General features: G+C 38.7%; 1 protein-coding gene and 1 long non-coding RNA gene across 8 annotated transcripts in view; one reads left to right on the top strand and one right to left on the bottom strand.

The window, feature by feature from the left end:
• Positions 1–14,663, bottom strand: part of LOC103466861 (vitamin D3 receptor A) — a 115,252-nt gene that overhangs the window by 46,288 nt on the left and 54,301 nt on the right. The gene's annotated exons all lie outside the window — the stretch shown is intronic.
• LOC145552147 (uncharacterized) lies at positions 9,905–12,310 on the top strand. Of its 2 annotated transcripts, XR_014088093.1 has the most exons (3): positions 9,905–9,978; positions 11,703–11,755; positions 12,108–12,310. It is a non-coding gene; the product is annotated as an uncharacterized LOC145552147 (long non-coding RNA). The 2 variants fall into 2 exon arrangements; XR_014088092.1 differs by lacking the exon at positions 9,905–9,978 and having other exon boundaries at positions 11,603–11,755.

Here is a 14,663-nt window from a genome sequence, read left to right as displayed (position 1 = left end):
ACTCACAGGGGAACAGGACTAAATGAACACAGAAAAACTTCAAAATAAATACACAGAAAAAACGCAGATCATCACAGCTTTGTTCTAAGGAATTTTTGTTAATTATAAAAAATATTCAGTTCAGATTTGATCTGTGTAAGGATTTTATTTCAGATTTTAAACCAGTGAAGATCAAGTACCATCAAAAACCCTGAAAAAGTGAGAAAAATGTCATATTAATTTTGCTCGGCCAATCAGATACTATCAAACAGACACCAACTTTCCATTATTATTAACTAATAGTTGATGTTTTTTTAGTTTGTCATTTTACAGTAATCATAAATCATTCAAACTCTTCAGTTTTTTTAATCAGATTCAGTATTTTCATCAGATTATCCAAAATGCTACTGTACAATGAAAAGTTGGTGGAAGGTTCTTCAGTCGTTTTCTAACATAGTGCTGCCAGCGAGCCTAAAAAACCGTCTTCATTACAACACAGAGCAACAGAGGAAGTTCCAACTTTAAAATAAAATAAAAACCTCAAATGCAGTTTTAGGGTATCAACATAAAAGCACCAGCATTCAGATCAGGGACGAAAAATATTTGCACTCAATTCAGCAGACATTACAAGCTGGTGTAGGCCTGTCACAATGACAAAATTTACTGGCTGATAAATTGTACAGAAATTATTTACATAAACACTAATATTGTTGTGTTAAGACAATTTTCAAGTAACATATTGATAATCGCATAATAATGCAAGTTCACCCTCAGAAAGACCAATAAAATTTTATTTTGTAAATAACACATTAACACTAGAACTGGAAGATATTTTAAATATCCAAAATAAAAAACAACAAATAAAAACCACACACAACCAAAATCATAAGTAAAATAAATTTTGTTACTGTAAGCAAAATTTTTCTGAAAAATATTAATCAAAATGGAAATAACTGTGCTCATTTTAATTTTTTATGCGATAAATTAATTGCTCATTGCAACAGGTGCATTGACATGTTGTTCAGCCAGGTTTGGTCAATTGAAGTAGTAATTTTTTTTAACTCTTTTTTGTGTTATTGACTCTAGTGGACTTCATTTCATAGTTAATTGACAGAAAAGTGGGTAAGGGGAGAAGAGAAGACATGCGGCAAAGGTCACCAGACCAGGAATTGAACCTGCGACAGCCATGTCGAGGACTAAGGCCTCCCATACGTGGGCTGTGCTTAACCCCTGCGCCACCACATCACATCTGAAGCAGTGATTTTTGATCCATACAGTGTTTGTTTCCATTGCTGGTTTCAGTGTTACAATTTTTTAGAACTTTCAAGAGCTTTTCAAAAATGTTCCATGCCATGTCTCTTTAAACAGTCATTAATGGACAGAAGTGAATAGAAGGGAAAACCGTACTTAAATGTTTTGCTTTTTTTATATCATCATTATTATGGCTGTCTAAGCCTTATGAAAGACAATGATTAATTTATGCAGTATCACCCACTCCTAATAAACATTGCTTTATTAGTGCTACTGTGAAGATATGAAAGATAAAAGGTGAAATTATAAAGAAATGATCTTCTAGACCTAATAACAGGGTTTTGACCCATTTCCATTGTGGTTCACAGAGAGGGGACACGTCCTCATATGACCTTTTACATGAGCACTTAATGAGAACAAAGTAAGAGCGGTCGTGGGGCATGCAATGGATTTCAACAAAGCAGGAGTCACATGGCTACACAGTGTAGCCAGTGCGATGCAGACGGGCTCAGAAGTGAGACTTGGATTAAGTCAAACAAAGACAAAGAGACGAGGAGCAGCTACTGCTGATGAGCACGTAAGGGGAAAGTAAGAAATATGTGAGGAAGATGAGGTGATGAAGATGAGAACAGTCAGATTCAGCAATCAGATTGAGGTTAGTGAAATGTGAAAAACAGAAAATCCACCTGATCAAGGAAGTATGCACCACCTCTCACTAACATTTAATCAGGACATATTACTGTAATGTATATGACTTCCGAGATGGTGGTTGCAGTGATTTAAAGTCATGCACACAGAGAGCTGATGAAGCACAAGTGTCATTTGGCAGGACAGATGTGGCTGTGAGAAAAACACAGAAGGCTCACCGTTCGTCACCATGTGACAAAAACAGGCTTGTTTACTGGTTCAGCACCAGGTGAATAATTAAAACCATGCAGATGGTGAAATGGAGGAAGATGAGTGTAAACATCGCAACAGATCTGTGAAAACAAAACCCACAACATGCACTTTCATTACCACAGCAGATAAACTAAAGCTGAGAGTCAGACGGCTTCCGCGCTATTCTCTCTATTTTTTGATTACTGGATACATCCTCATCTTTCCTCTTATACATTTTAAGACTGCTTGGTAAAAAGTGCTGTTATTATTTTTAAGCAGTGGTGAAAAGAAGAGAGAGCTTGAAGCAGCAAAGTTTTTGTCGTTGTTGCAGTTTCCTTCCATGAATGAAACATCTGGCCATCCTCTCCATGGGCTGCCACCTTATCGTGGTGGAGAGGTTTGAGTGTCTCAATGATCCCAAGAGATAGGCTGTCTGGGGCTTTATGCCCCTGGTAGGGTCACCCAAGGCAGACAGGTCCCTAAGTGAGGGACCAGACAAAGCGCAGCCCGAAGACCCCTTTGATGAATGTGAGCATTGGATTTTGTGTTCCCTCGCCTGGACGCGGGTCACCGGGGCCCCACTCTGGAGCCAGGACTGGACGTGGGGCACGTTGGCGAGCTCCTGGAGGCCGGGCTTTTACCCCTGGAGCCCGGCCGGGCTCAGCCCGAAGAGGAACCATGGGTCCCCCTTTCAATGGGCCCACCACCTGTAGGAGGGGGTCAAAGGGATTGGGTGCAGTGTGTGATGGGTGGCGGCCAAGGGAAGGGGCCCTGGCGGTCCAATCCTCGGCTGCAGAAGCTGGCTCTTGGGATGTGGAATGTCACCTCTCTAGTGGGGAAGGAGCTTGGCTCTGGTTCTGGAACCAGTCTCCTTGAGAAGGGCTGGACATACTTCCACTCTGGAGTTGCCCAAGGTGAGAGACACCGGGCAGGAGTGGGCATACTTGTTTTTACATGGACATCGGGGGCAGTTCCCCTGGATTGGTAGACTGGGGTGGTGGTCCCCCTGTTCAAAAAGGGGGATCGGAGGGTATGCTCCAATTACAGAGGGGTCACACTCTTAAGCCTCCCTGGCAAGGTCTATTCGGGCGTCCTGGAGAGGAGGGTTCGTCGGATAGTTGAACCTCGGATTCAGGAAGAGCAGTGTGGTTTTCATCCTGGTCGTGGAACACTGGACCAGCTCTACACCCTCAGCAGGGTCCTGGAGGGTGCATGGGTGTTCGCCCAACCGGTCTACATGCGTTTTGTGGACTTGGAGAAAGCGTTCCACCATGTCCCTCAGGGAGTCCTGTGGGTGGTCCTCCTGGAGTATGGGGTAACGGGTCCCTGTACGTCCGGTGTCAGAGTCTGGTCCGCATTGGCGGCAGTAAGTCGGGCTCATTTTTGGTGAGAGTTGGGCCCCGAGGAAGACCCAGGACACACTGTAGGGACTATGTTTCTCGGCTGGCCTGGGAACGCCTTGGGATTTACCCTGGTGAACGAGAGGAATAACGCTCCAGCAGGAGCTGGAACAAGTGGCTGGAGAGAGGGCATAAATCTGTTTCTACATGGCATAAATCTGTTTCTATGTCATTTTACTTAAGCTGCTACCCCCGCGACCCGACCCTGGATAAGCATAAGAAAATGGACCAGATCCAGATTAATGGATCTGGTCAGATTTTATCTTTCATCTGGCATGAATTCAAATTCTGCATGTCTAACATATTTTGCCCATTTTTGATATATATTTTTAGCATCAAAGATACTAAATATTACAGAGCGCTTGTGATGTCAAGCGGATGCAAATAAAAATAATGTGGATCAATCTTAACTAACATTGTTTACATGCTGTATATTGCAAAGTATCACAATTACATGTTTTCCTAATATGATGTTGTGAGACTGGAATTAATCTGTGCACATTATGTGAATGTAATCAATGTGGCTTTTCAAAAACAATTTGTGTTTTACACCAAGAAAAAAACTGTTTCATTGTGTGTATTGGTCAACTCAGATATGTGTACATCGTAAAAATTATAAACAATAAAACTATGCCCGTTTCAGGTTAAGTGTTTAAGAACCTGTTGGTCATTTTCTAAACCTATTTAAAACCATGTAGGAGCAACACATTGAGGCCAGACTGCTAAGTAGGAAATATTTACATAAATAACGGTGCGAATATGTTAGCCTCTGATGAACGAGGAAAGAAACTCGCCTGAAGCAAGAAGCTACAGAAGAGAGTTGTGCCCATTTCTAATAACAGAGCAGAATTTAGTTTGATATCAGGAATATTTTGGTTCACTATAGATATGAGTTCTCATAAAAAATAAACAGCAAGACGTAGAATTTCAACGATCACCAAGAAGGCTCAGCAGCGCCTACACTTCTTGAGAGTGCTTGGAAAGCACAATCTGGCCCCCAAACTGATGCTGACCTTCTACCGCTCATCCATTGAGAGCTTGCTGACATACTGTATGTCAGATTCCACAGATAAAACTGGAATCTGAAAAACGCACTGTGCACAAGATACAGATAATGCTCTTCAAGTAAAGTGGAATAAACATCAACACAGTTAACAACATGATACCTGGAAATGTGTGGCTTTGTCCCGATTTAAAGGCAATGCAAGCGCTGGTTTGGAGTTTTTGGTCATGCAGCTCATTTAAAGACATCGGCTCAAGCAATAAAAATGTTTAATAAGGCAAAATAAAAATCATCAGCTCCACTGAAGCACAGATGATCAATTCCATATGAACCATTTCTTAACTTATGAGCAGGCTTGTCACGATATATTTTGTTCGATGACAAATTGTCCCAGTAGTTATTGCAGTAAATGATAATTTTGTTGAGACCATTTTCAAGTAATATGATGGCAATGGCATAATAACACAAGTACACCCTCTTAAAGATAACAATTTTTAATTTTAAAGAACATTTAACACTGGAATTGAAAGACAATTTAAATATACAAAATAAAAAAACAACTCAAACTACAAATAAAGTAAATATCCAAGTCTGTAAACAAAACTCTCCTTCAAAAAATGGTCTAGTTGAGACTAAAGCACTGGACTGAAAACTTATCACCTAGTTTTTGTTAGAAAAACATAAGAAAAATAATCAGATGCAAATTACCAAGCTTGTTTTAATTTATCATGCGATTGATTTATTGCATGTTGCGGCAGACTTACTTGTGTAGGTCATACACCTCCTTTGCTATAATAAGTTTTCTTTTCTTTCCTATTGAAAAATAGTTAAGCCCATAATTATTCATGTCCCTGGTAGATTTAAGTTTGAAGTTGGGAATAGTATTAAAATTTTGGTGTCAGACTCCAGACTTTTTTTTTTCACTGCACATTAGTAAGGGCATAAATCTGTTTCTACATGTCATTTTACTTAAAGATCTAAATTCTTAACTGGTACTCCTCTCACATTGTTTGTTTTTATCAGAACCAATCCTCTTGTTTGAGTTTAAAATGTCATTTGGAACATAAAGCTAAATATGGGGCTAAATATGTGTGCTTAACGTTCTTCCATTGGGAGATGCACGCTTCTCCGGAGATGGGCTGTTTATATTGCTTAAGAAAACTTGTTTTGCTAAATGAACCTGTTCACCCCACAGATCCTGTTTCAGTGTTGTGGCTCCAATTATTCACTGAGAGGGTCAATGCTGATGCAGGCACAAAAACAAAGTTGAGTTTATAAAAAAGATAAGGAGTGTGTTAGATATGTTCTGATATATATTTTCTTTGTCTTGTTTTTCTCCTAACAAACATTATTTAACCTGGTTAGCAGCTGTGCACTTCTACCTGTTCATGCTATTATTTATCTCACAGTATCAACAAATTCTTCAAAACACATTTTTTGGGGAGATGTTTCTCAAACTTTTTATTTAAACTTACAAAAAAAAACATTCCACATAAGTTGCTTCGCTGTAAACAAATGCTATGAATTGTCTCAAACATTTCACAAGAAATCTCCGTGTGATTTCCCTCCTGCATTCCCAATGTCTTCAGGGTTTTTACTGGGATGGGAAAAGGCATTTATCCTTGCTAATGAGAAACAACGAGCATGTGTTGACAATTTACCATAAGTGGAGATTTACTATAGGAAAAACACAGGATTAAGAGGTCTGATGTATGGAAGACGAGAAGAATCTGATCTGGACTTTTTCATAAAGCTCTTTTAAAAGCACTAATTTAATTGACACTTTTTGTTTAATGGGTTTTTTTGGACTGAACAAATGATCTAAGTTCGCACCACTGCAACCAGTATTCTCCACCAGTCTTCTTGAACTAATGCAGGCAAACACCTCCCATCTGCTAGACCCTTACTCCATTGATGAGGCTAACCTCTGATCTTGTGGTGAAAGTGGCAGGAAAGAAGATTCTTTTCCTTTCTGGGAAGCAGTAAAGCATCACAGCATTTTGGAAGAGCGGAACCTTTTGTTTGCATCTTTTCCCATCACAAAAAAGGTGGCAGGTTTCTTTCCCACAACAACAATTAAACAAAGAAACAGAGTATGAACTAGGGTTGCATCATGCAAACTTTAAAACTCAATACAAATAGTAAATAAATGTTAATTTTTGATATTGCAGCAAATTTTATTTTGAAGGTACATATTAATTATTAAATTGAATAAGACAACATTTTAGCTTCCATAATTAGGACAAATTAATAAGTCAGGGACAATTCAGTCCTCAATAAGAAAAACAAAACATATTGTTTACAGTGTAAACAAAGGGTCTTGTTCACGGTAATGTATGCTTTCTGTCTTTCTGGTCCAGAATGTGTCTTCAGTGAACATCTACAGCTGCAGGGTAAGTTGCAACAAGTTACTACTTTTTTCTGCTCTGTCAGCTTCATTCTGGTTCCACCATAACGTGTCATTATTAGAATTGCCTTGTTAGTAAAATTTAAGACTTCCAAAAGAAGCTAACTGTTTTGAGTGCACAGCTGTAGGGAGTGTCTGAGTGTCTCTGCCGAAAGAAGTGGGACAATTTGGGCAAATGTGAATGTGTCAGCTTGTTTCCATTTTGACAGCAGTGAGTATCTTTGACGCATTCATTTTGTTACTCAGTATTTAAGCAAAGCTGCTCTGTTTTGTTCTTTTGAGCTTTCAACCTCTGTGATGGAAAATACAATATTTGTGAATTTTGGCAACTTTCTCAAAATCTCAGTTAAGATTTGACTTTACATTCTCTCCATAGTCTATACACAGAGACACTATTGTTTCACTGATGCTTATGATGCAAACTGCCCTAATTGCTAGTATAAGATGCTATATCAGTGTAAAATATTTCAATAAAAACAGATCAACATTAATTACTCCAACATGTGACATGCCTGTAACCGATCATTTCAATATACATTTCAATGCAATTGCAAATCAGAATCAGCACAAAACTCAGGACTCCACCCCCTAAAAGCACAACAAGCATATAGCTTCTGTGTTGTCTATGTAAACAAGTGTGTTCATTCTTATAGCTTGATCTGTTCTGGTTTTCAATAAAACCTTAAGCTTTAAATAAAAGTCTGTGCAAAGACTCACATGAGACTCAGAAGTAAGCTGAAGTGGTTGTGTCGTGCATTAATATCAGTGCAGCAGGGCAATACAGGAGCGAACAGACCGCTCTATGGGAGGTACAACAGGGAACATGATGTACTTTTCCCACCAGCCTGAAAGTGGGCCTCACAAACACCCAACTCACAGCCTGGAGTCCAGTTGAGTACAATAAAGTAGCAGCCTAGGTAGATCTCAGAGGTTCCAGCGAATAAAATGTGTCCGTCAGAAATGTCTTTGTGTGGAAAGAAGAGATGTTTATTTCTATGATTTGTGTGAGGCCACATGAAATGAAAGTTAAACACTGGATAACCACAAACGAGACACAAAAGTCATATAATTTGGGTGAGCTCATTTCCTGCATTTATTTTGTCATGTTTATTTTCCATCCAACTATTTGTATTTTTTTTGCAGAGCAAAAGCCAATTTAATATAAAAAGGGGGGAAAAAACTCAGCACAAACACTTAAAAGCAAGTGAAAATTTAAAGTGGAACAGAATCTAATGTTTCTAGATATTCTGTTGTGATTCTGCAATAACACACAATGTGTGTGTTAATTTTTCTTTATTTAATGCTCTGCCTTCAGTCAACACAGAAATATTAACCATCCCATTTATTTCTTGTGTAAAGACACTTTTTATAATAATACAAAAATGGCACATAAAGTATTCAAATCATTGAGTTGCCAGGCTCAACATAGCCAACCCTCTACAGTAATGGAGGAATGTGATTGCTCTATTATTGGTTTGTACTGAAGTAACCTCATAAGTAGGCGTGTCACGATAAATTTTGCTGGACGATTAATTGTCTAAAAAATTATTGCGATAAACGATAATATTGTTTCAAGACCTTTTGACACTGATTTAATGGAAATGACGTAATAATGCATGCCATTTCCTGCCATAAATACAGTAGATACACTTTATTTTCAAAAGAACACATAACACTGGAACTGATAAAATAAACAAAACGACCAAAAACAAAAATAAAATGGATTCTCAGTCTCCATTAACAAAAAACGTACTTGAATAAAAACTAAACAAGATAAAGCCAAAGTGGAAATAAATACTGCATTCAACCAAAAGAGTGCAGATTATGAAGTCTGTAATCTATATTGTCCTTCAGTTATCATTAGATTTAAATAGAGAAGATTGGCACATTCCAGTACCTGATGTAGTAGTTCACACTACACGATTTTTTGCCCCTATTTTCCCTTTACGAAAATCTTAGAACGTTGGCCGATCTAAGATTTTCGCTGGTGGTTTCGTAACCGATCATCCTGTAGTGTGGTGGGTTACGGTAGATCGTCTTGGCCGCTCCGATCTAAATCAGTGGTTTTCCCCGACTGGGAGCTTAACGCTGAATCTGACAGGTAGCCAATCAGAAAGGGCTTTCGGCAAGAGGTTTTTGTCAGAGTCGAACACAGCCAAAAATGGTCAAAAACGCTGTGTGTCCGTGTTCATTTAACCCTCCAGTCCAGTTGGTGGCAGTAATGCACTTTCATAGTCGGTCAAGCAGCCGCCATTAAACTCCAGAGGAAGATTTGCACTGGTGGTAACGAGTGCTAACTGCTACACCCAACATGAAAGAAAATACCCGTGCGTTGTGTGAAATGTTGGAAAAAGTCCTATTTCACGGAGTTACCTTTCCAGTATCGTTTTGATATTAAGCAATGTTCCGGCGGAAAACAACAGATGACACCGTGGCGGTCCAACAAGACCGAACTCACAGTAAGAAAGCTTTTACGAATATCATGTGGAGTGAGGCGAGTTGCTTTGTTTGTTTCTTACAGAAAGCGATCTGTCATTTTCTTAATGCCGAAACAAGTGTAGGGTGAGATTTTGTATTGTAATCTCTATTACATGTGATGTTCTGATCTCTTAAAAATACTTGCATCTTTGATTTTTTCAGACCTTAAAAATGGCCAAGCCGTACCAGCCAGACCTCAGACCACGGTGCCCAGGAGCTCTTACGGAGTCCACCAGGAAGAAGAGAAATTCAGTAAGCTATGATTTCACATTTAGTGAATAGTGAACACTTGCATATTTGTAAGGAAAACTGATCTTCCCGTTATTTTATTTATATGAGGACGAAGTCATGAAGCCGGTATGTATAATCACTGCGTAGATTTCCGACTGTATAATGGTTGGTTGAGAATAATTTTAACTTATTTACTTATGTATTTTTGAGAAAGCGATATATTTGCTACAATATTTTTTAAAATGTAAATTTATTTCCACAGACTCCACAAAATGAGAGTCACATTTGTGTCAATTAGACTCTTCAGGAACGTTCTGATGTCCGTGATGAGGACAGAGATGCAACTGTGTGTGAGCAGGGGTGAAAGTAAGGGGGTACGGCAGGGTACTGCGTACCCCTAAAAGATTTAGCGGGGGTACGCAGTACCTGCAAGAGAGGGGAGCGGCTGTCTGCTGTAAAGAATCAGTGGATTCACTGTGCAGTGAATCCCGCACTCGCGGGAGTGCGCCCACTAATCAGCCGTGACTGATTAGTTTTTCAAGAACAATCTAAAACACGACTTAATCAGTTAATAAATAACTTTTTTCACATTTCATATTGTTTCTGAACTGTTCGTTCTTTGCCAGAGCAGGGGCGCAATATGTCGATAACGGAAGGTTTTGAGTCGATCTAGGCATTAGGTGACAAACTGAACGCCTCCAGGACGCTGAGAGCAGCACATTCTCCTCTGGCTCGCTTAAGACGTTCAAAACCTTTTTAAAAGAACAAAAAAAATCAACAAAACATGTTCAAATTAATGACCCAACAATAATAATCTCAGTGATTATTGTTTCTACAAGGCACTAGCAGAGCAGGAGTTTCAAATTAACTAATCAACCACCGCTGTGTTCAGGGGAGGGGAGCGCTTATTAATAATCGCAAAATAAATATCAAGCCTGCAAACCTAATACCGTATCGGACTGAATGTTATGTTTTGTGGAGCTTGTGGAGCGCAGGAGGTTGCCATGGCAACGGGTGAGACGGAGAGTAAAAGGTGCGAGTGGTTTAGAGTTGATCACCTGTTCAGGTTGTTTTACCTTTGTTTACCTTTGCTGTGGCGCATCACAGCCGTTGTAGTTTCTGAACATTCAATAAACAACAAACTTGGACTAATTACCTTGTTCTTTGTGACTATACCTCATTTACAACAAACATCAAACACGGTAAATACATTTCATTAAGTATTTAACAAACAAATGACTTCTACCGTGATAATTATGTGAAATTAAATTAATTTTCTAATATTAAAAAATAGTTTGTTGCTGTTGGGCTCCGATTCTGAGAGGCTTTTCCTTTATCAACTTTTTTTGCCTCTTATTTAGTGGAAATATTTATGTTGATGAGATTTTCTCCAAAATAACCTTTTTCAACCTTTATAGCTCCACTGTTGAAAATGAGACTCTAACATTCACAAATGAAATTAAAATAAAATCCAGTCCAACATCTGGTTTGAGGTGATTCCTCTGGAACCTGTTGGAGGAAAAATACCCCAACTTCAGAAGATGTGCTTTTAATTTAACAGAGCTCTGTGGTTCCTCCCATCAGTATGAGAGTCAGGGTGAGGAGGCGCCATGTTAGGAAGAGAAGTGGAAGCTGCAGGATCTTCAGAACAATCAGGTCATGATGCTGGGCTACTGATTATCCCTCTGTCTGGACACAGGATCAATAGAACCAGTTTAAAAGCTAAAATGAATGGTTATATGCCAGACATGGAAAACTGGGATGCACTCCATGCCATGATGTTCAGAATTTAGGTCTCATGGCATCTCAAGGTGTCAACATTGCAGCCAGTGGGCTGAAGGAATACAGCTTTATTTTGTAGCAATTCAAGAGCTACCCAGCTTTTATATATATATATATATATATATATATATATATATATATATATATATATATATATAATTTATTTATTTATTTTTTGTCATAGTACCCCAAGAGTTTAAAACTACTTTCACCCCTGTGTGTGAGTATCTACTATTTTAGAATGTTGATGATAATTTATGCTTCAATATTGTTTATGTATATAATGTTCCAGCTGCATCCAGGACCTACTGCCAGTCATCCAGATGTAGCTAAAGAAAGAAGCAGGTAAGATTCATTACTAATCTAGAGATGTCACAATTCCTTGAATGATTAAAGTACTGTGATTTATTCAAATCCATCTAAGCAAATTATCTGCCTCAGAGTTTGTTGAACTGTTTTACTATTTATTACCAACTGCTTTTAATTCTTTTTTTCTTCCAATTGTTTCCAAGTGTTTTCTCTTTTTCATTAAAGTTTTTATTTTTTGTAAGAATGTATTAATGTGTTTGTTTGTTTGTTTGTTTTAATGTCTTATGTGTGCATACTAAGCTGGAAGTTGCCAAACATTTTCACTGTAGTTTCATAATGACTAAAAGATGCCTATAGCTCATAATGATCGTCTGTTCTGTGTTAACAGCTGATGGAGGAACGCAGAGTACTGGCAGCAGAGGAGGTGGCATTCTGGGAGGATGGCAGCTATGAGGCGGTGTCAGGATGGACCCCAAGTTCCTCCAACCAGGAGCTCAGTGACATCAGGACTACAAGACAGGAAGAGACGTCAGGTCCACGCTACAGGAGAGATGTTGGGCCTGTCCTGAACGCAGCATAATGTTCATGTTTGGACAAAAAAACACTGCCAGATGGTCCAGAAATGGACAAGCATTTAAGTCTTATTTTGTGTGCAAACAGTAAAAAAATAGCCCGCCCGCTCCCCTGCACCGCCACTCCCCCCTCCTGGGATTCCGCAATCGACAGATTTAGACTCCTGTGAGTGAAAATGTAGACCGTCGACTGCTGTCGATATCTGTCGCTGACTAGCTACGTTCGCGTCAGAATACAGGGTCACTTTTCGTCTTGTGTTTTTCTCTGTATTGGATGGATATCGACTGATACTAAATCTCAGATATCGTATCGTTATCAGAAGTGAAAAACGTGGATCGGTGCATCCCTAATATGCAATAAACTAACGTAAGCCAATCAACACAGTCTTTTCATAAAGACAATCGTAGTAGTTTGCTCATGTCAAGTCAAAGACCTGCAATGGATTGGACCACATTCTGTCCACTCTTCTCCAGCCCAAAGCTCCTGTTGGTGAAGCGCACAACAAACTCAACACTTGGCTAAACCAGAACAGCTTTATATCATCCTTGCACACCTCCACTCGCCAGCAGGGAAAGTGCTTATGATGCTGCTAATTGTAAATGTTGTGTGCCAGTATGTACAACTTAGTGGGAGGTAGTTTTATACAGGCGCTATAATCACAGGGTCTGCAGCAGGCAGAGCTGGGATAAATACAGGTGGGCCCCTGGCTTATTCTCAGCTGAATGAGCGCACGTTCACAAATAAATACACAGATATAAATTTCAAGGCTTGGGCTGGTATGACACTGTCAAGTTGTGACAACCATAAAAAAAAAATAAATAAATAAACAGCACATCAAAGTGAAGAAGGATACCTCATTCTCAGAAAAGCCTGCTGTTTGGGAACATTACAGTTTGTTACACTGCTGGCGAGACAAAGGTAGATTTATGTTGGTATTGTTCAATCTGCTCAAACTCGGCAAACTTTTCACCAATTTGTTCCCTCATTTCATACCCATGTTGGTCTCAATTTATGTCAATAAATGTACTGAGCATAGATTTTCACAATATGTTCCTTCAATGACATTAAATGTAATACTCCATCTTATGATATGCCTCAAAGTTTGCCACTGCACGTAACTAAAGCTAGCAGCCTACCGCTCATATTTAAACTCTGATTAAAGATGAGCAGTGAGCACCTTGAAATTAGGCACATTTCTTCACCTTTGACCCCCCCTTTAAGTAACAGTACTGAACGTCTGAATATTTAGATTCTTTTTTGGACATGAAAAAAGTAGTTTCAGAAACGGTCGTGGTCATCTGAGAATATTTTGGGACATTTTATTACAACATGGATTTTAAATGAATTTTGTTTATATTTTTGGCTTAATACTGCCAACAGGCAGTTATCACACAAAACAGCTTCATGGATTCTGATAAAACTGTAACTTATGATCAGAGTAAGACCCTCTGGCTGCATTTGCAGCATTGTATTGACTGCCCGAAGTGGCCATGGCTTCTGCACAAGTCCAAACCTGACCGCTGAAATTTATTGTAAGTAAATGAATAAAATATAAAGAAACAAAAATTGTAAATCATAATAGCTAACTTGTTCACAGCTGTTGAGGCATGAAGAGGAAAGTGAACAGGAAAAGGCGTGGCCAAGGACAGACTTGCTGGGAAGAGCTTGGAACCCTTTCACAACTGGCACTTTTCTGGGATTTGTATAAGCTACAGAGAACATTATAAAAATGACCAAATGTTCTGAATTTTATTATAATTTCAGAAGATTTTTAAATCTTTTAAATTTTATTACAACATGGATTTTAAATTAATTTTGTTTATATTTTTGGCTTAATACTGCCAACAGGCAGTTATCACACAAAACAGCTTCATGGATTCTGATAAAACTGTAACTTATGATCAGAGTAAGACCCTCTGGCTGCATTTGCAGCATTGTATTGACTGCCCGAAGTGGCCATGGCTTCTGCACAAGTCCAAACCTGACCGCTGAAATTTATTGTAAGTAAATGAATAAAATATAAAGAAACAAAAATTGTAAATCATAATAGAAGATTTTTAAATCTTCTGAAATTATGATAGGATGGGCCTGTTGGTTCTCTCAAAGTATAAGAGATTGTGACCCAGGATTACACCGAAAGAAAAAGATCAACTTCCTGCTGCTTGATATCATTTAAGCCACATAATCCATTTCCACGCAGCAGACTACAAAAACAGTTTAGAATGTTAGAAAATTATTTCAAAATTCTTTTTGGTGAAAATAAAGTTGTTCCACTGTGGGTGCAAAATTATGCTTGGTCCGTATTGACGCTGTGTGACTTCATTTTGTACCGAAAATAGAAAAAAATAAAAAATAAAACTACCCCTTTAAC

The sequence above is a fragment of the Poecilia reticulata genome, chromosome 7 (assembly GCF_904066995.2).
Source record: "Poecilia reticulata chromosome 7, P_reticulata-male-v2, whole genome shotgun sequence".
NCBI lineage: Eukaryota > Metazoa > Chordata > Actinopteri > Cyprinodontiformes > Poeciliidae > Poecilia > Poecilia reticulata.
This window is presented reverse-complemented; position numbering and strand designations above follow the sequence as displayed.